At 48.3% G+C, this 19162-nt stretch overlaps 2 long non-coding RNA genes across 3 annotated transcripts in view; both read left to right on the plus strand.

Annotated features, from left to right (window-relative positions):
* LOC120371354 overlaps positions 1–6364 on the plus strand; it is a 71570-nt gene extending 65206 nt beyond the window's left edge. Inside the window, exon 4 of the long non-coding RNA XR_005584302.1 lies at positions 6264–6364. This is a non-coding gene — a long non-coding RNA (uncharacterized LOC120371354). The remainder of the gene's footprint in view (positions 1–6263) is intronic.
* A 5304-nt stretch (positions 6365–11668) lies between these two features.
* LOC120371353 overlaps positions 11669–19162 on the plus strand; it is a 40539-nt gene continuing 33045 nt past the window's right edge. For both annotated transcript variants that reach the window (XR_005584300.1, XR_005584301.1), the window contains exons 1-2: positions 11669–11828; positions 14150–14212. This is a non-coding gene — a long non-coding RNA (uncharacterized LOC120371353). The remainder of the gene's footprint in view (positions 11829–14149; positions 14213–19162) is intronic.

Consider the following 19162-nt stretch of genomic DNA (forward strand, 5'->3'; position numbering starts at 1 on the left):
GATGTAAGCAGTTGGTGTTTTATAACCCCAGACCATTGGCATGGCACAGAAGAAGGAAAAGGTGCACAGCTTACTGAGAGCATCAGCCCTACTTACTGAGAAGTCTTGCTCTGTGTGTTATGCTAAGAGGCCCCCCCCCAAAGGTCCCCAACATCTTTCAACTGCAACTTTTCACTCATGACCTTTTCACTCATGTGAGCGTATTGGCTGGATTGGGGTATTGCTAGCAGTCTCCAGAGGACCCATCCGCTGCTCCTAGTGGCAGGAGGCTGCCAGCGCAGCTTTTGAATAGATCAGGCCACCGCCCCGGGAACTTTGGTTGGAACTGACCTGGCACGGCAAAACCTGGGACAGTGCCAGCCAAAATGGGACAGCTGGCAAACGTGCTCCTGAGGGACGGAGGGTTAAGATGCTGGTGAAGAGTCCTGCCCATGAGGGTTTCAGGCTGGATGACTCACACCGTCCCTTGATGTAGGATACTTTAGAACACGCATTAGCTACATTTCATCTACTTGGCTTGATTTCTCACTTTTGAAGGCAAACTTCCTGCTGAGTTTTCATGAGTCTTTTATGTACTGAATTTTGATTCAGTCATAGAATCATAGAATCGAGTATCAGGGTTGGAAGGGACCTCAGGAGGTCATCTAGTCCAACCCCCTGCTCAAAGCAGGACCAACCCCAACTAAATCATCCCAGCCAGGGCTTTGTCAAGCCTGACCTTAAAAACCTCAAATGACTGGCTTCCCAGATCCCAGCACTGAAAGGCAGGACCCATCCCCACCTCATCCCCCCACGAGAAGAGGGTTTCATGACACTGATGGCCCATGGCAGGGGGTCAGAAACTAGCCTGTGAGGGAGCCATCCAGATACTCATATTAGCCCTGGCTGAACAAACTAATCTTGACTCAGTCCTGCAAAACAGGAGTGGTTCCTGGAAGAAGGACTGCTCATCCCAGGTGCCACAAAGACAAACTGAGGATTCATGCCTCTGGTGGATAAAATATATCAGCCTCCAGGAAAGACAAATTCAACTTACAAGAGATGGTTTTTGTCACATAACTCAGTAAGAAACTTGACGGGGATGCTGGGAATTATCGGCTAAATGCTGCTGCTCAGATATGCATCCCCGGTTGTCACTGGCTACTGGAGGACACACATACGCGTGTCTGAGGGCAGGATTTAGCTCGGTTTGTCTCAAATAAGATCTCAGCCCTAGTCAGGGGATTTTCCAGAGACAACAGATGCAGGCTGATACTCTGAAGCACACCTGGACTTCCACACGTTTTTACATGTTACAGGATCTACTGTAACTCTTCAGCTTTTCGTGGTTGGAACAAACACTTATTTTCAAATTCAGCCTCTATTTCAAAGAGCCCTTTGGTTCCATTTATGTTCCATTATGCTCCCGGTTTTCTTTCTTGATGTCCATCCCTTGTCTTTTACGCAGAGCTTGGTTCACTGAAATTTACCAACTGTTAAAAATATTTGATGTGGCTCTGTAAAAATCACACACATTTAAGGCCATTTAGCACCTGAATTATGTTTTAAAATGTGGCCCAATTCGTAAGCATCATAAAAAATCTGAAATAAGTCATCTTGGAAATAACAGCAGGGAAATTACAATGCTGGCTTCCAGCTGAGGGGCCGTGCCCTGCGTACTAGTTCGGCAGCTCCGTGACTAATGCAAGTACAGAGCTGCAGGGCCTTCCAGGGACTGTATTTTAGTCATCGAGTTGGCCATAACTGGGGGCTGTTTCAAGATTGATATTTACTTAGCTCACCTCTTGTCACGAGAGTGTGTGGTTGTTTCAAGAGCCTGTGTATGTGACACTTGTAATCACCGGTTTTGATACAGACCCATCACACTGAAACCAAAGACAGTGATGGGAACCAGGCAATGGTGCAGCCATAGGGAAGCTGTATAGGATGATGGGGACTCTATGGATGCGGGGGTAGGGGGGAATAGGTGAGAGAGGAGATGTGTAGGTTGTGAGCCTGAGTAATAGAGAGGATGGTGATGGCTGAGATTGGACCCTTCACTCCTCAGTAGATCAGGATGCAGCTACCCTGGCTGAACCAGGACCTGTCAGCCGGTGACAGTGCTATGGTAGACAGAGCTCAGGCATTTTACCTGAGATGGGTTTGTCTGAGCTGGGTGAGACATACCTGCAAAAACATGAGTCTTCCCTGCGTTAGTACTCACACCCGTGATTGCCACCAATAGAGCTGCAGAGGCTGAACTGAGAGGTTAGGTGCAGACAAGCCATTGCTGTCTGAACTCTGCTGTCAGTTTTAGCACCGTAAGCTCCTGGGGACCAGGACCTGTCTCTATCATCCAGCAGCAAACACAGCAAGAAAAACACCCTTTCCAACAAGCTCCAGTTGCCTAGACAGGGCAATAGCCCAGCCCCAGCTCGGTCTGTTGTATTAGCGTTCTCTGCCGGCTCCGGTGGGAGATGACTCTACAACTGAGTTCTATAGACTTCAGTGTAACTCAAGAACTTCACTGCATTTCATTACTCTGCATTATACCCCCATATCCACACTCGATAATTCTTGCCCTCCTAGGTGTCTGCAGATACTTGTTGTGTCTCCCTTAGTCATTATTTAGCAAAAACAAGATGTACCCAAACCCTGACTTTCAGGTCAGACCCTCCAACCCCCTATATATTTGTTTCTCTCTTCTGAGCTCCCTCTGTTTTGCCAATATCTTCCGGGTAGGGAGGTCTCTAGAATTAAACACAACGTGCCAGATTCTCACAGGCATAACGGGAGTGGAAAGTCACTAGCTCTCCCCAGCGTGGGGAAGACATCTGTGAACACAGAGCCACCATGGCTGGCTCCTATGCCACCCTCCGCATCCCCCTAGCATAGGTGCACGTCTACAGGAGGCTCTAATCTACACCGGAGCCAGGACTGGTATAGAAATGGTTCCAAATTCAGCAAAGGCAGCCGGCTCCCCTTGCAATCCCCCTTCATCTGTTTCACACGTGTAAGCTAACGTAATGCCATTGATTTCAAAAGAGCGGCACATGTTTACACTTGCAGGGAATCTGGCCCATGTCCCACGTGCATTTGCCCCACAGCTATGTGGAGAGGAAAGATTATTACCTCGGTCCCATGAAGCAACACCTCCGTGCATGCAGCCTCAAACTGACCTGGCCTTTTTGGAAGCCATGATCTATGCAGACTCGGATCTAATTTGCTATCCACTGGAAGGGGAGGGATGCAGGAGGAGAGGAAGATGAGATGGGGTGATTGGAAGGTCATGCAAATCATCTGCAGGGGAATTCTCCACACAGATCCCTAGATCCTGATTGCAGACAAGGCCCTCAGCCTTGAATGCATCCCTGAGGCCAGCCTAGATAGTGTCACCAAGCTAGCATTGGCACAGGCTGCTCTGGCAGGCTGCCATGTGCAGCACAATGCAAGAGTTTGCATGAACTATGTGTCGTAAAATTAAACGACACGACGAGCAACATAAAGATCCGCAGCAGAGGAAAAGCTGCAGGCAGCCGCTGGGAGGAAATCCAGCCCATTTATCTGTGTTTCCATTCCCAATCTGTCTCCAATGTAGAAGTGGTTTCCCAGCTCACTGACCTGCTGATTCTTTCCAGAGCTTTTCCATCCCAAGGACTCCGGCTGTTCGGCGCTTTGCCCTCCTGCTTTCCTAAACTCCTAACAGATTTCTCGCCGCGTCTTCAAAGGGAACAAACCAGCAGCGATGGCCACAGCATGAGTTTTTTTGCAAAAAGCTGTACAGTTATAGCAACCTGCTGCAGCCAATGAAAGCAGGGATCGGAGGTGTGTTTTAAAGCCACCCATCCTTACCGCAGAGCTAGCAGGTTTGGGGAGTGGGTGCCATTGGAGGAAGGTGTTAATAAAGACCAACTGAACAGGCTTCAATTAGGCTTCTGGCAGGGAATCGGCTAGCCAAGTTCTGTTGTGCTGCCAGGTCATCAATGGATCCATCAAGCAGTGCCTGCAAGGCGCCAAATCTATCAGCTTCCCCATACGGATGCCATCTACAGAGAGCCATTTCCTGCCTAATCGGTATCAGCCCTGCTCCTCCCTCCCCGACAGTGTTCTTTACAGCCGGCTGTAACTGTGTACACGGTGTTTTACAGTAGGTAAATGACACACACACACACACCCCCGCCACACACACGCACGATATGATACCCAAAGACTTTGCAATGCAGGGAGACTGTACTGCCTGGGCTCTACCAAGTGTGCCCAGAGTCTCAGGGCCCGAGTTTGCAGGGCAGCCACAGGGCAGGGCTGGCCCCTGTCTTTTGGCCCCTTGGAGCTCAATGCCAATTTGTATTCCAGTTTTCACTGAGGTTTTGAAGATGCCACACTGGGAGCCCTGCAGCCCTCAGCTGCTGCCCCACAAGAGAGAGGTGGTTAGTAACACATGGAGTGTGCTTGGTATTCCCCAGGGGAGAGCCTGCGCATGCAGGATGAAGGGGCTGCACCACACAGAGCGAAGGGCAGAGGGAGCTGTATCTCGTTCTCCACGCAGGGCGATGGGAGGGGGGCTGTCCCTCGTTTGCCATGCAGTGCAATGGGGGGGGGGTGTACCTCATTCCCCATGCAGGGCGAAGGGGCTGTATCTTGTTCTCCACACAGAGTGAAGGGCAGGGGGGGCTGTACCTCATTCCCCACGCAGGGCAATGGGAGGGGGGGCCATACCTTGTTCTCCACACAGAGCGAAGGGCAGGTGGATGCTGTATCTCGTTCCCCACACAGAGCGAAGGGCAGAGGGAGCTGTACCTCGCTCCCCACGCAGGGCAATGGGAGGGGGGGCCATATCTTGTTCTCCACACAGAGCCAAGGGCAGGTGGATGCTGTACCTAATTCCCCACGCAGGGCGATGGGGGGGGGGAGCTGTACCTCGCTCCCCACGCAGGGCAATGGGGGGGGGCTGTACCTCATTCCCCACATAGGGCAAAGGGTGGGGGGGTGGCTGTACCTTGTTCCCCATGCAGGGTAAAGGTTAGAGGGTGCTATATTTTTCCCCACACAGGGAAATGAGAGGGGGTGCTGTACCTAGTTCCCCACGCAGGATGAATGGGGGGGGGGCTGTACCTGGATCCCCACACAGGATGGGGAGGGGGTTGTACCTGATTCCCCAGGGAGGGTGAAGGGTGGGGTGCACTGTTCCTCATTCCCAGGCAGGGCTTGAGCGCGCAGGGCATTCAATAGAGTCAGTGGAAGTTTTCTGTGCATGACAGACAGGGATTGTTTTGGCTTTCATGTGGTCTCTGATGAAAGGGAGCCTGAAACAGAAGCAGATTTAAAAAAAAAAAAGGGAAATTTTGCAGCGTGAGGCTTCAGCTCCCCTTCCCTATAAACAGTGTTGACAGCAGGAGATGGCAGTGATGGGCACCAATATATGAGCCTAGACAGACAGGTAATTTGAGGTAAAGTGTTTCTCTGGTGATGTTTAGGTAAAAGTCGCCGCGTTTTGTTACAAACCAAAGCCCAGCCTCCTTCCAGAATAGTAAGATGGGCAGTGGGCTCATTCTTAAAAATCCCTGGACCGCTCTGGCTCCGTGCTATCTGAACACAAGAGGATTTTCTCTCTCTCATTAAACCCAGCTGATTTGCAGCTTGGCTGCATACCCAGGAGGGTCTATTTGGCCAGATTCACCCCAGGCCGGCTGTTCCTCCCTTTCTGAGCAGGGAGAGCCGTTTAGCATTCTCTGCACCTCCAGCAAAACATTTCACTTCTTCATTTGATGAGCTGTCACATAGTCTTAAAGTTAAACCTCTTCACAAACATTTGCTATTCTGGGAAATAATTTCTCCTGTTTAAAGATTCATTGATCCTGGGTGTTTGAGAGAAAACAGCTTCCCCACCCAACCCCCCTTCCTCTGGTACGAAATCACTGTGGGGTAAGATCACTTCTGATAACAATAAACACTAGCTCGGCCCCCGGACCAGCAGTACAATTTCCTGAGCCATGGGCAAAGGGGGTATAAATCCTAAAGCATCCAATAAAGAGTGTAAATGTTTTAACATGGGAGTGTGGGTATAAATTGTGCAGAGCTTTATACCTGTAGCAGAAATACAACCCTGCTGTTCAAATGGTGTAAAACATACACCATACTGGAAGTGATTCATTAGAGTAAAGTGGCATTAATCATACAGCATTGGGTAGAGCAGGTTTTTAATCCTATACCCTCAGGTAAAGACCTACCAGCCTGGGCTGTGATCTTATCAAACCAATTCTCCTCTCTTCTAATTTCCACATCAGTGGGTCTGCTGACCAGGAGAAAAGGGAGCAATGGAGGAGGATAAGGAAAGAGAAACTGAGTGACTTCTCTGCCTCAATCTTCACTACAAGGGACAGTGAGGGGGCATCTGCTTTTTTCCAGGTAATAAAGATGAGATGCTGTAAGAAACTGTGTCAAAAGAGGAAATGCTCCTGGAGCAAACTTGTAAATTAAAGAATGAGTGTGACAGCCCAGATGGTTATACCCAAGACCTTTGAAGGGTCTTATGTTTGAAAGCCCAGATTCTTGGGTATTTAAGCACATAACTCCCATTGATGTAGGTGCCTAAATACCTTTGAGGAACCGGGCCAAAGGGCTGTTAATAAAAATATGCAAATCATACATCATTTGAATCAGCTACTCGTTAAAATAATTAAATCAGCTACTCTTCTAGGGGATGGAGGGTGAGAATTTTAAAAGGATGTTAGAGGTGACCCTGGAGATTACAGACAAGTAAGCCTTACTTCATACTAGAGAATTGGGCTGAAACGATAATTTAAAAATAGAATTTTAAAATACATAGATTAATGAGATATGGTTCCAAAGAGGATGGATTTAGACTGTTCTCAGTGGTACCAGATGACGGAACAAGGAGTAATGGTCTCAAGTTGCAGAGAAGGAGGTTTAGGTTGGATATTAGGAAAAACTTTTTCACTAGGAGGGTGGTGAAGCACTGGAATGGGTTACCTAGGGAGGTGGTGGAATCTCCTTCCTTAGCGGTTTTTAAGGTCAGGCTTGACAAAATCCTGGCTGGGATGATTTAGTTGAGGATTGGTCCTGCTTTGAGCAGGCAGTTGGACTAGATGAGCTCCTCAGGTCCCTTCCAACCCTGATATTCTATGATTCTATGATAAGGGAAAGCCAGCCTGGCATCCTTAAAGGAAAATCATGCTTCTCTAATCTACTATGATTCTTTAAACCAGAGCCTTTGGCAAGATTCCTCACAAGAGGTTACTAAAGAAATTAAATAGCCTTGGGGTGAAAAGCAAAGTATCATCATGGATTAGAAATCAACTAAGAGACAGAAAACAAAGAATAGGAATAAATGGTCATTTTCCAGCATGGCCCAAGGTTAACAATGGGCTGCCCCAAGGTTCTGTATTAGGCCCAATGGTTAAATATTTCTATTAATGATCTAGAAAAAGGGGTGCGTGGTAAGATAACCAAATCTGAAAAGGCCCCACAATTATTTTTGTTAATCAAGGCTAGACAAGTTTGTGAGGAACTTCAGAGGGACCTAACAGAAGTAGGTGAATGGGCAGCAACATGGCAGATGAAATTCGATGTGGACAAATGCATGTTACAAAGAACAATTTGACCAAAATGCAAACAAAATGTTAGGATGCATAAGGAATGTGATAGGTATAACACTGGAACTATTTGTAATGTCAGTATATAAATCAAGGATACACCCTCCCCTTTGGAACAGTGTGTTCATTTCTGGTCACCTTATCTCAAACAGATGCTCAGATAATGCTTCTAAGATACATGTGAGAGGAGGTTATTCCTATTGCATTACTGCACAGAGGCCCCAAAATCGGGGCTGCGTAGTGCTTGGTGTTGTACGACCACCAGCAAGAGACGTTCCCTGCCCCGAAGGGCTGACAGTATAAATAGACTAAGAAATATTATCATCATCATCTTCTTTCTTCTGCTGGGGAACCAAGCCACCGAGAGAGTAAGCATTTGCCCAAGGTCACACCAGAAATCTGTGGCCGACCAGGTATTGAACCTAAATCTGCTGCCTCCCAGTCTGTCCCTTAACCCCCAGGTCATCCTTTCCTCTAAGGATGGGTAAGGCTGCTATGGGGTGGGGGTGGGGGCTAACTGACTGACTGAATAGTTTTTGTTTAAAAAGTGAACTCATTGGGGCAGAGCTTGTGCCTTCCTCTCCCCCTCCCCCTCGCCCCCCGTGCGTACTGCACCCTGCACGGCACGGGTACCACTGGAAATAATACCGATCCAATGATAATGACAGGATGGCAGCAGAATCCATAGAGCTCTTCAGCGTTCGGTTGAAAATGACAAACCTCTATGGTGGTTTTGCAGTGGGTGCAGATATTGAAAGAAAGGAGCTGGAATTGTGGGAACAGTGTGCATGTAGCTGGGATGGGATGGACGTGAGAGTCAGATTGCGGGGAGACAGGACAACATGGCAGTTTGCTAGGGGGCGGGAAAAGAGGGGCTGGCATTCAGCCTGGTGCAGGCCTCTGGAACACAGAGGGAAATGCGGTGCAGTAAGGTATCCCTGACACGGCATTAGCAGCTTGTCACGTTGCAGCACTGCATCCTGGGAAGAAGGTTCATTTGGCAAGGCTCTTTGCAGACTTGACACATGAGAGATACCAGGCTCAGATCAGGGGCCTCGCCTTGAAATCTGGACAAAGCGGCCCACGAAGATGGCTTTGGGGAATTCTCCATTACAAACAGGGAGGGGAATAACCGTAAAGCCAAACCAAATACCACAGGCCGATCCAGGGTAAACAGAGGCCGTTCAGAGCGGCTCACACAGAGCAGATGGGGAAAATGCAGTGGAAATGATACCAAGGAGAAAATATGTAAACAGTGCTGAGCAATCCACATATGGAGGGGGGCAGCAGAGGGGTGGAGGGTGTGCCTGAGGGCTCTGCCTTCCCTCACGGAGTCCCCGAAGACCTTGGCTCTCGCATACACATACACAGAAAGCGGCGCTGAGGCCTGGGCCTCTGACACAGGCCTGGATTCACAGACATTAGCCAGTGCAGCCAGCCTGCTTTACATAACGCTGTCGGCTGCAGTTCTGAGAACTTGGCACTGCGGAGAAGCTCGGCAGTAAAAGCGTCTCATTTTTCTTTTGAAGGTCCAGCCTGCTCTGCTCTCCCTAGCCCAACCCACAGCTGCACAGGGGCTGGGCTGTTTGGCTCTGCCTTCCTCCAGGGGTCACTGCGGGGCCCTTCTGGCTTCCGTCCCCCCCCACAAATGTCATCACGATCGCTGCCCCCTGCTTCCTCAGTGCCATGGCAGGGCTCCCGCTGATCAGCTCCGCACCACCTGGTGCCATGACGAGCCAATGCCGCTGGGCTGCCCCCCCTTGCCACCCCTCCATGGACTTCACCTACTACCATCATCCTGCCCCTTTGCCACAGTGAGGGAGAGGCTGCATTAATTCCTCAGCAACTGGAGGACTGAAGCTGGCATCAGCCTGCAAAGCCAAAGGAGAGCTCCCCAAGAGCCACGTGTGTGAGGCCTGGAGCATGAGCCGTGGCGAAGGAGAAGTGGCCTGTGCCCTCTTGAGCCCTCTGCTGCTCGGTAACATCTCTGGGATCATTAGCTCTTTTAATGGCATTAGGCAGATAGCGCAGGAAGCACACTGACGTCTCTGATTAATCTGCAGATCAGGAACATCCGTAACCCATTTCCTGGGCATGTCGGGGCAAGAATTCTGGCTGAGCTGTGGGAGGGACTCTCCCTCCTGCCTCAGTGAAGCACAAACCAGCATGAGCTTATCTGGAGCAGAGGGAGGTGGGAATAGACATGGGGTGGCCCAACTTACTGACCCTCTGAGCTGCAAACAACAGTCTTCAGACCTTTGAGAGATGCGGGAAGTGCCTACTGGGGCTCAGGGCTTCAGCTCTGAGCCCTGGCAGGGCAGAAGCCTCTTGCTCCACCACCCCACCATGAAGCAGAAGCTTCAAGCTCTCCCTTCCCCCGCAGTCTGGTAGGCAGAAAATGGAGGGGCCAGGGCGGGGGGCTCTGTGAGCTGCACTTTAACTGTAAAAGAGTTTGGTAAAAGTGGTTTGGCCACACCTGGAACAGACGGCACTGGCATCAACTTCAGGGACTACACTGCCCTTGAAGGTGTGACTGCAGCTCAGCTTGGCTGACCCACCTAGCTTCAATCTAGCTAGAGCGGCTAAAAGTAGCAGTGAAGACATGGTGGTGTGGGCTTCTGTGCAGGCTGGACAAGGCCACCTGGAGACCTAGGTACATACGCGTGTTGCTAGCCTGCACTGGGGTCTTCACTGCTCTTTTTAGCCATGCTAGCATGGTTATGGCTAGCAGGGATAAGCTGCCGTCACTCCTTGCAGTATAGGCAGACCCTAAGAGGACGGACACCAGAAACCCAAGGCACGGCCCCATTTCCCCAGCAGTTTAGAGCTACTTGGGAATAACAAGAGAAGAGGGGAGAGTGCCCAGAGGGGGGATGTTTTGGGAGAAGCAGACTCCTGTCACCCACTCTCCGGAACAGGTTTAAGTGGCCAGCAGGTTCCTCTGGAAATAAGTGCTTAGAAACCCTAGGAGGAGTCATATGGACGACTTCAGCATCTAGTGACAACCAAAGCTATTCCTCACCCTCTGCTGCGAACTGTAACCCAGGCTCAGCTGGACTAGAAGAAACCTGCCCTGAAAAGCAAAAAAAGCTGTGACTCAGAATCCCTCAGGATGCCCAGTCCATGGCCAAGAGAGGGCAGTTGGCCAACAGGGCCGTGGAGGGACGATATATAAAATATACTTGCATCAGGTCCTCTTTCTGCCACATCTTACATGCTTCATCTCAAAACAAATTACCATTAATACAAAGAGATAATGGATCAGATTATCATTTTCTGGCGAAGAGCGAAGCTAGCTTCCAGTAGGCCCTCACTGGGCTATCGGGCCCAGGAGCACTGGGCTGTCCATCCAGATTCTGTTTGGAAAGGCACTGTTTGTAGGCACAGAGGCATCCAGAAGAAAGTGAGTAAAGACTCCTGACGGGCCAATCCTGGATTTATATTGGACATTCAACTTCTTCAATAGCTAGTTTTCTACAAATAAATCCAATATTTATTTCCAACAAGTTGCTGGCGGGAGGGATAGGAAGGAAGGACACTTCTTGAATAATCGTACAACCTTCAAGAAAAGCCATACATTACCCAGCTCTATCTGTCACTATAATTTCCAGCCAAAGTCCTAATGAATCTTTCCAAACAATAGTGTGAGCACAGGGCTGAAAATGTATTGGACCTTACAAGTACTAGGGTAAGCAATGCAGAGGTATTAATAATAACCAGGAGACATCTGGAGCCAAAGTCGTGCCGTGGGGGCTGGGACTGTACATGTAGCCTTCTGTTTGTGACCGCTGCCTAAACTCTCCAGTGGTACCAGTGAGCTGAGTAGCTGGGAGCTGGGGCAGTGCTAGGGCAGGCGGTGGGATGGATGTGTGGATTCTAAATGAATGGCACAGGCAAGTGGGGTTTCCAAAGCAACGGGGGATAGAATGTGTTCTAGAGCAACGGGGATAGGAAGTGGGTTGCCAGGGGTGGGGAGATGGACTCTAGCACTACGGGGGTGGGGCAGGGGGAGGTGGGTTCTAGAACAGAATGATGGTCGGAATGCAGTGCGGGTTCTCGAAAAGAATGGAGAGAAGGAAAGTGGGGTTTTAAAGTCATGTGTTTGGCAGGGGAAGGGAGGGTTTCAGGGCAGCCACCATAGCAGGGAGGAATTATTGGCTTATAGAGGAAGGAGGAGAGCGTTGCATCTACTCACCCATCACATGATTCTGTGAAGACAGCCATGGCGTCTGAAGGGTAAGATGGATATGAAGATGGGGATTAGTCCCCAGGAGTCCACCTTGGATACCAGAAAGATGTCTCAGCCTCCTGGGAAGAGAGCAGAACCTTGTGCTCTTAGGAGAGCATCCCTATGCTAGGCAATTGACTGATGAACCCTGTAATAGCCCTGTGCAAGAAAGAGGACGGGCTGGAGTGGCCCCTGCTCCTTATAGCTACTACCTTTAGGGGGAGGAGGTCTAACCACAGGGTAGGAAAAATCTACAGGCTAGGAAGGGAGCCCAAGTTCTATCTTGCTCCGAGGATCCACCACATCCCTCTCCATATGGAAGAGCCTTTAACAAACAGGGCCTTTTGTGATAATACCCTTGATTCGGGAGGTTCAATAGATTAAATTGCCCTGACATAAATATAGGTTCACACAGGATGGAAACCATTATACCCAAGGACGGTTGGGAAAAAAAATCTCTTCTACCTGAAACAGCATTCAGAGACTGCCAGAGATCGCAAACCCAATTTCTCTAATGGGTGGAAAGAGTCCTTATCAGAGGGCTCCCCAACAGAAACATGAACTTGAAACAGGTTTTACAGGCTGTACAATCAGAAGATACACAATAATTCAGCCAATTTTGGCCCTGGAATGTCGGTACATTGAACAGGAGTGAGACAGATTTGTGCTCCTACTCTAGCACAGAGAGTGCATCCAAGTTAACACGCTGGAATGAAAAGCACAGCTCTGATTGGCAGTAATGAAACAGGGAAAACAGCTTCAATAAACCACTAATCTAGGAATCACTTCTCTACATAGCTAATTCAAACTCACCTTTGTCCCTTTTCTCCTAAGCCTTTTTCAGTGACAAGCATGTGAGAAGATTACTTCAAGTCAGAGAGCACAGGGCAGGGTAGGAGTAAGGGGGAATTTAACTTTGCTTTCCATGGATACATGTGTCTTCTTCCATTATACAACCTGTTGGCAACAATGTATTCAGCCTGAATTTTCTTCTTTATGGTGCCCTTCTGGGGCAGACCCCTTAGCATTCAGACAGAAGAGCACATCCATTTAAATTTTCCTACTCCACTAACAAAGCCCAGCCGAAGGCTGCAAATCAGCTTGTAATAGAGAAAATGCTTTAATTAGAGCCCTATTGTTCCTTGTGTGGGGCTCCCACTGAAGTCAATAGGCGCATGGAGCACTGATTTCCATCAGGATCAAGGTAGCTGAATCATTGCTTTCCGAAGAAACAATAATAAAGCTGCCAAGACTCTTAACTAAGAGTCCAATTATACTCTGAAGTCATCAATACTCTGTCAATCCCCCTGCCCCCCGAGAATATCTTGCACTTCACGGGCTATTCTTAGACTAAGGACATACTTCTAGATTTGCAGCAGGCTTCCATTGCATAGCAGGATCACGTATTGTCACCTGCAAACAGCTCCAGAGACTATCTGCCCTCCCCACATTGCCATCATCTCTGAAAACCTTCAATCTTTAATGCATTTATGCTCACAACATCCCTCTGAGAAAGGGCAAAGCTATTATTTCCATTTTATAGATGGGGAACTGAGAAACAGAGAGACTCAGACACATCCAAGGACACACAGGAAGCCTCTGGTGGAGCAGGGAATAAATCCAGGTCTCTTGGATCTCAGGGTAGCTTCCTAAATATCAGACCATCCTTCCTCTCCCACACCTGTGAAGAACCTGCCTCTGGAGAGGCTTCAGCTTCTATTGCCAGCATCCTCCACATCAGAACATTATTTACTGAGCCCTCAAATACAGCGGGAAACACCTCAGTCTCTCATCTGCTTGAATCACTATCATGCAAGTCACATGGCCGTGGTGCATCATGGGAGATGCAGTCCAGCTAATGAGCTCAGCCCATAGAGGAGAAAGAGGATATGAGGAACTCAAACTACAACTCTCATGAAGTTCCCGGGGGACAGAAAGTCCAATTTTCGACTAGTCCTAGAAATTATAAACATTAGGACTCAGTTTTTAATTACATGACACAAGACCTGTGTCACTCAGTGCACTGGATAGACAGGGAATGAGGCAGCAGGTTGCAGGAGGAGAAAGGAGGTTCTCTTGCAACTGAGACTCTGGACTGGAACTAAGGAGAGTTGGGCTGTATTCCGGTTCTGCCAGAGATTTCTTATATGATGTTGGGCTAGACACTATCCTAATGCATACAGCATGAAGGGGGTGAATTAAAAGCGCTTTGCCAATCTTAATTCTGGCATTTCCTAACCTTTGAGTGCTTCACTTTGCAACCTTAATATTCTTTTAAACACATTTTTTTAATGTAACGTCAGCTAAGTTCACCCTATGTCTTCATTAGATCTGAAGAATCCCCCATGTGAGAGGATCAGAACTGAAAGACCAGCAGTCATCTCACCTCCAGGTAACTGGCAACCTAACAGCATCTTGTAAGGATGGGGATAGAAGGGAGATGTACAGTTCTAGTCTGAGATTTTTTAAAAATGTGTGTTGAAAGTTAGGACCCAACACCGTATCTAGGCACCTAAACAAACAGCCTGATTTTCCAAAGGTGCTGAGAACCCAGCAGCTCCCATTACCTTCGTCGCTAATGAGAGGTGGAGTTAAGCCAGGTAAGCAGCTATGGCTCCCTGAACCCAGCTGAACAGTGAGCAGAAAGCAGCTAACAGTGAGGCTCTTAAGAGAAGTCTTAGAAAGGAGAGTACGTGTGTAGATTGTAACAGAGCAGGAGCTAATTGCTTAGATACTCACAGGCTCCAACAGCTGAAAGGAGATCACTTGAGGTATGAAGTGTCAACTGAGATACAAATGGCAACCAATGGAGCCAAGACAGTTTGATGCAGTCCGCAGAAGATGTGCAAAGCCTCTATTTCTGAACAGAGACCAAGGCACGCAGCACCAGCTGCTTTCCATTCCAGAGGAGAAGATGGAGGGACTTGAACAGCCGCTCTGTGTTTTTAAGACACACCACCGAAGCCAAATTGGGTAGGTCACAAAAGGGGGCGCGGTGACTCGGCAGAAGTATGTGTCAGGGTGAGACTCCAGAGGAGGAGATGTAAAGGACAATAAAGGAAGAGAAGAAGGGAAACACATCTGGAGTCATTTAACAGCCACCCGCATTAGTTGCTTTGATATTGATAAGAGGATGATCAGACTGAGAAGAGGCTAAGGACTGAAGCAGCCCAGGTGGTGATCACAAGACAAACGCTGAAAGGAAGTGCTGGGGCATCTGCACTGGAACCAGTGACCCCAGAGGAGAGAGACTGGGTAGATTCAGGCTGACTTCAGTGGCCTGGGGAGAGAACGGAAGGATGGGTCTATGCAAGGATCTTTTGGAGACCCAGTGCCAAGTGCAAATGAATGGCCTGGTCTACACTAGTGTAACTTTAGCGCCCTCGTGGCCAAGATGGAGTCTGCTCTGCAGGCAGCTCTGGCCAAGAGAAGGCGCGCGCACGAATGCAGCAGGAAAAATCCCTTCCACCCAGGGGCACCTGTTCCAAACCCCCCAGAGTGAACACACCCACCCACAGGAAAAGTACAATGGCTATAACAAAGGGAGATATTTATTTACAGAGGGATGAGAGGAGAAAAACAACAAGGGGAAATATAGGGGGAGCAGTAGAACAGGGCTGCATCCAAACCAAGGCCCCACAGGCCCAGTGGTAGCACAGTCTGGAAGGGCAGACACTGAGCAATGCGTCTGCACACAGAGTTCAGGGGTCCTGAGCAAAGTTCCAGTCCAGTGGTGAGTCTTGGGTGCTCCTGGTCGGCTTCGGCACCAGTGAACTTTCCCACAGCAAACCCCTCCGGTGCCCTCTTCTGCCGCTCTCTGCAAAGCCCCACCTCCCCACTTAACTGGCTAGCAGCCTCCCTCCTTGTTTCCAGTACAGAGTCACAAGCCCCAGTACTCACAGCCCCACGCAGCTCTGGGCAGGCGTGATACTGGGTCCGGTTCCGGCCTGTCCTTCTTGGGCGATTCCTCCCTGGCACAGGGCTCCTCCTGGCTCCCGTCCTGGGCTGTCCCCGATCAGCCGCCCCGTCCTTCCCAGGCTTCAGGCAGGTTCTCTCTGCTTCCTTTGCAAGGGCCTGCAGGCTGCTGCCTCTCTCTCCCTCCAAGCTCCAGAGCCACCCCCGCCACCCCCAAGTTTCCCTCCTTTCTTCCCCTCACTCTCTCTCTCCCCCCAGGAAAAAGATTTAAAGGGGCCATGCTCTCTAAACCCCAAAGGGGTTACACTGGGGAGAGGGGAGGGAGGAGGGGGAAATCGATCTAAGATACGCAACTTCAGCTATGAGAATAGCATAGCTGAAGTCAACGTATCTTAGATCAACTTAGATTGACTTACTTCCCGTCCTCGCGGCGCGGGATCGATGGCCGCCACTCCCCCGTCGACTCCGCTTCCGTCTCTTGCCCTGGTGGAGTTCTGGAGTTGACGGGGAGCACGTTCGAGGATCGATGTATCGCGTCTAGACAAGATGCAATACATCGATCCCCAATAGCTCGATCACTACCCGCCAATCCAGCGGGTAGTGTAGACATACCCACAGACACTTGAGTCCAACTGACGTAGGTGCTGATGATGTTGCTGGGAAGTGATGAGAGGTGAGCAGCTGGATTAGACAGTCTCCACTTAGAGAGAGGACCAGCACGCTGGCTCGAGAACTGGCAGAACTTGTTAGATGGGCTTTAAACTGAATAGGTAGGGAGGAAGGGGGTTGTTTTTGGTTTAGGAGGAAAAGTCTAACATAAAAACAAGACAGAAGAGGGAGACGTTCTGCAAAAGAAGATGCATAATAAAAGTAAGAGGAGTAGAAATGTCCTTACATGCTTTGTGCAGAGAAGAGGCAGATGGGAAACAGGCCTGGTGAGTGAGACTGACTGATGGGGATTAGCTCCATAGCTAAAACCTGGTGGTGCAATTTTCATAGGCTCATAGACTTTAAGGCCAGAAGGGACCATCATGATCATCTAATCTGACCTCCTGCACATCGCAGGCCACCGAATCTCCTCCAGATGTTCTCCTGTGCAGGAGGGCGAGAAAGGAAAGCGAGGCAGAGCTGCAGCACTGCAGTACACGTCAAATGTATTTGCAAAGCCAACGTGGGTCAATCTTTTAATGATCAAGTTGGCAGCAAATACTTTGGGTGAAGATATAAGAAATGAACAAACAACAACAAAGTACAAAGGGCATTGGCTTCCAAGGATGGCAAGAAAGTAAGTAAGGAATACTCCTCGGTGGAAGCTTAACTAGCAGACATCTATTTCATAACTGATATAATAACCAAGGATCAAAGAGTCACCATTTATTGTCTGTGCATATGCAGACAGCCAGTAGGTATTTGTGAGTATACTAATAAATCCTCAACATTTTACTTATTTTATCAAGTATATATTCATGGGAAAATTCATATGCCTTTCATTAGTATCATGGTTTAAAAGTTTCAGGCAGCATCCACTCTGGGAGTGGAAACAATACCACGTGACTGAGATGATCAATCATATACCGTGAATATAATGAGCAGATGAAGTGAACAGATTGCGAATACTCCATAGGAGGAAATTTGTTTGCATCAACCATTCAGAGAAGAGTTATTATTTCTGTGATAGTAGCACCGAAGAGCTTCATCATTCTAGGTTCTGTACATACACGTAGCAAAAGACATTTCCTGGCCCAAAAGACTTACAATCGAAACAAACATGAGAGACGAAGGACAGGAGAAAGGAAGTATTGTACCTGCATTTTACAGATGAGGAACTATGGAGCAGAGAGATTAAGTGACTTGCCCAAGGTCACAAGGAGTCAGGGTAGAGCTGGGAATTGACTCCAAAGCTCCTGAATCCCAGCCCCGTTCCTTCGCCAAACCACAAAACCATCCTTCCTCACTTCAAAGTACCTTTGCAGAAATCGGGATTGCATCAGAAAGGATTCAGGAAATGAAAAGTGATACGCTTGTAACAAATATTATTTGTCACCATCTAACTCCACACAGTGGAGCACTCTCTGATGCAGAAAGCTCAGGAGAAACCATCTGGTGTCATGTCATGGAACGGAAGCCACAGAAAACAATGAGTAGGAATAAATGGTCAATTATCAACATGACAAAAAAACAACAGTGGGGCTCCCAAGGTTCTGCACTAGAACCAATGTTTAGTACCGATCTGGCGAGAGACGTGAGCGATGAGGTGGCAAAGCTTGCAAACTTATTTTGCAGTGAGTTAGTCAAGGCTAGTGAACACAGTGCGGGACTACAAAAGGACCCGAGACAGTTAAGCCACTGGGCAGCACAACAGCTGACGTCGACCACTGCAGGACAATGGCCATTGGTAGGAACCTTTTGAATTACTCCTGCACATTGACTGGTTCCAGATTAACTGCAACCACTAAGGAAAAAGACGTGGGTATCGCTGATGAGATATCAGTGAAAACGTCTATACAGCATGTAGACGTGCTCAGAAAGCAAATGAAATGTTATAGGGTGTATAAAGGATGGGATAGAAAATAATACTGAAAATACTGTAGTGCCGTTATATAAATCTGTCTTCAAATCAAGACTGGATGTCCTTCTGGAAGATGTGCTTTAGCCAAACAAGTTATTCGGCTCAGTACAGGGGTCACTGGGTGAAATGTAATGGCCTGTGATTTAAGGGAGTTCAGACTAGATGATCTAGATCTAGCCTTCTGGCCTTAAACTCTATGAATATATAGTACATTCTCACCTGGAATAGTGTGTTCAGTTCCAGTCACCCCATCTCAAAAAAGATACAGCAGAAATAGAGGGAAATCTGTGATGGGCAATGAAGATGATTAGTGGCATGGAAAGATGGAAAAGATGGAAATTGTTTTGACTAGATAAGCAGAGAACAAGTGAGGATATGGCAAGGATATATATACAAAGCAATGCACAGTATGGAGAAGGTGACCCAGGTACTCCTATTTATCCTTTGACACAATATAAGAACAACGTAATAATCATTGAAACCAAAAAGCCACACATTTAAATTATGTTTTTTGCATAGCACACAATTAACCTGTGTAACTCACTGCCACAAGATATGATTGAAGCCAAGACTATTCCAAAAAGGATCCAAGATTTATATGGATAAGACAAATATCCAGTCATGTGAGATGGGCTGAGGACTGGTACATTTCAAGAAAGCAAATTTTGGGAACTTAAACCTGAAAGTCATGGTGCAAAGGGATGAAGTGCTAAATCTATGGCTGTAGAAGAGGGCTGGGGCATCCTAAAAGATAACATAGTTACAACTTCTTCTCAGAAAGAAAGATACAAGGGACAAAAAAAACCCACCACATTTGATACAAGGGACTGGCTTGAAGATTTGAGGGCAAACAAGGAC

This window comes from Mauremys reevesii, linkage group 9, assembly GCF_016161935.1.
Source record: "Mauremys reevesii isolate NIE-2019 linkage group 9, ASM1616193v1, whole genome shotgun sequence".
NCBI classification, from domain to species: Eukaryota; Metazoa; Chordata; order Testudines; family Geoemydidae; genus Mauremys; species Mauremys reevesii.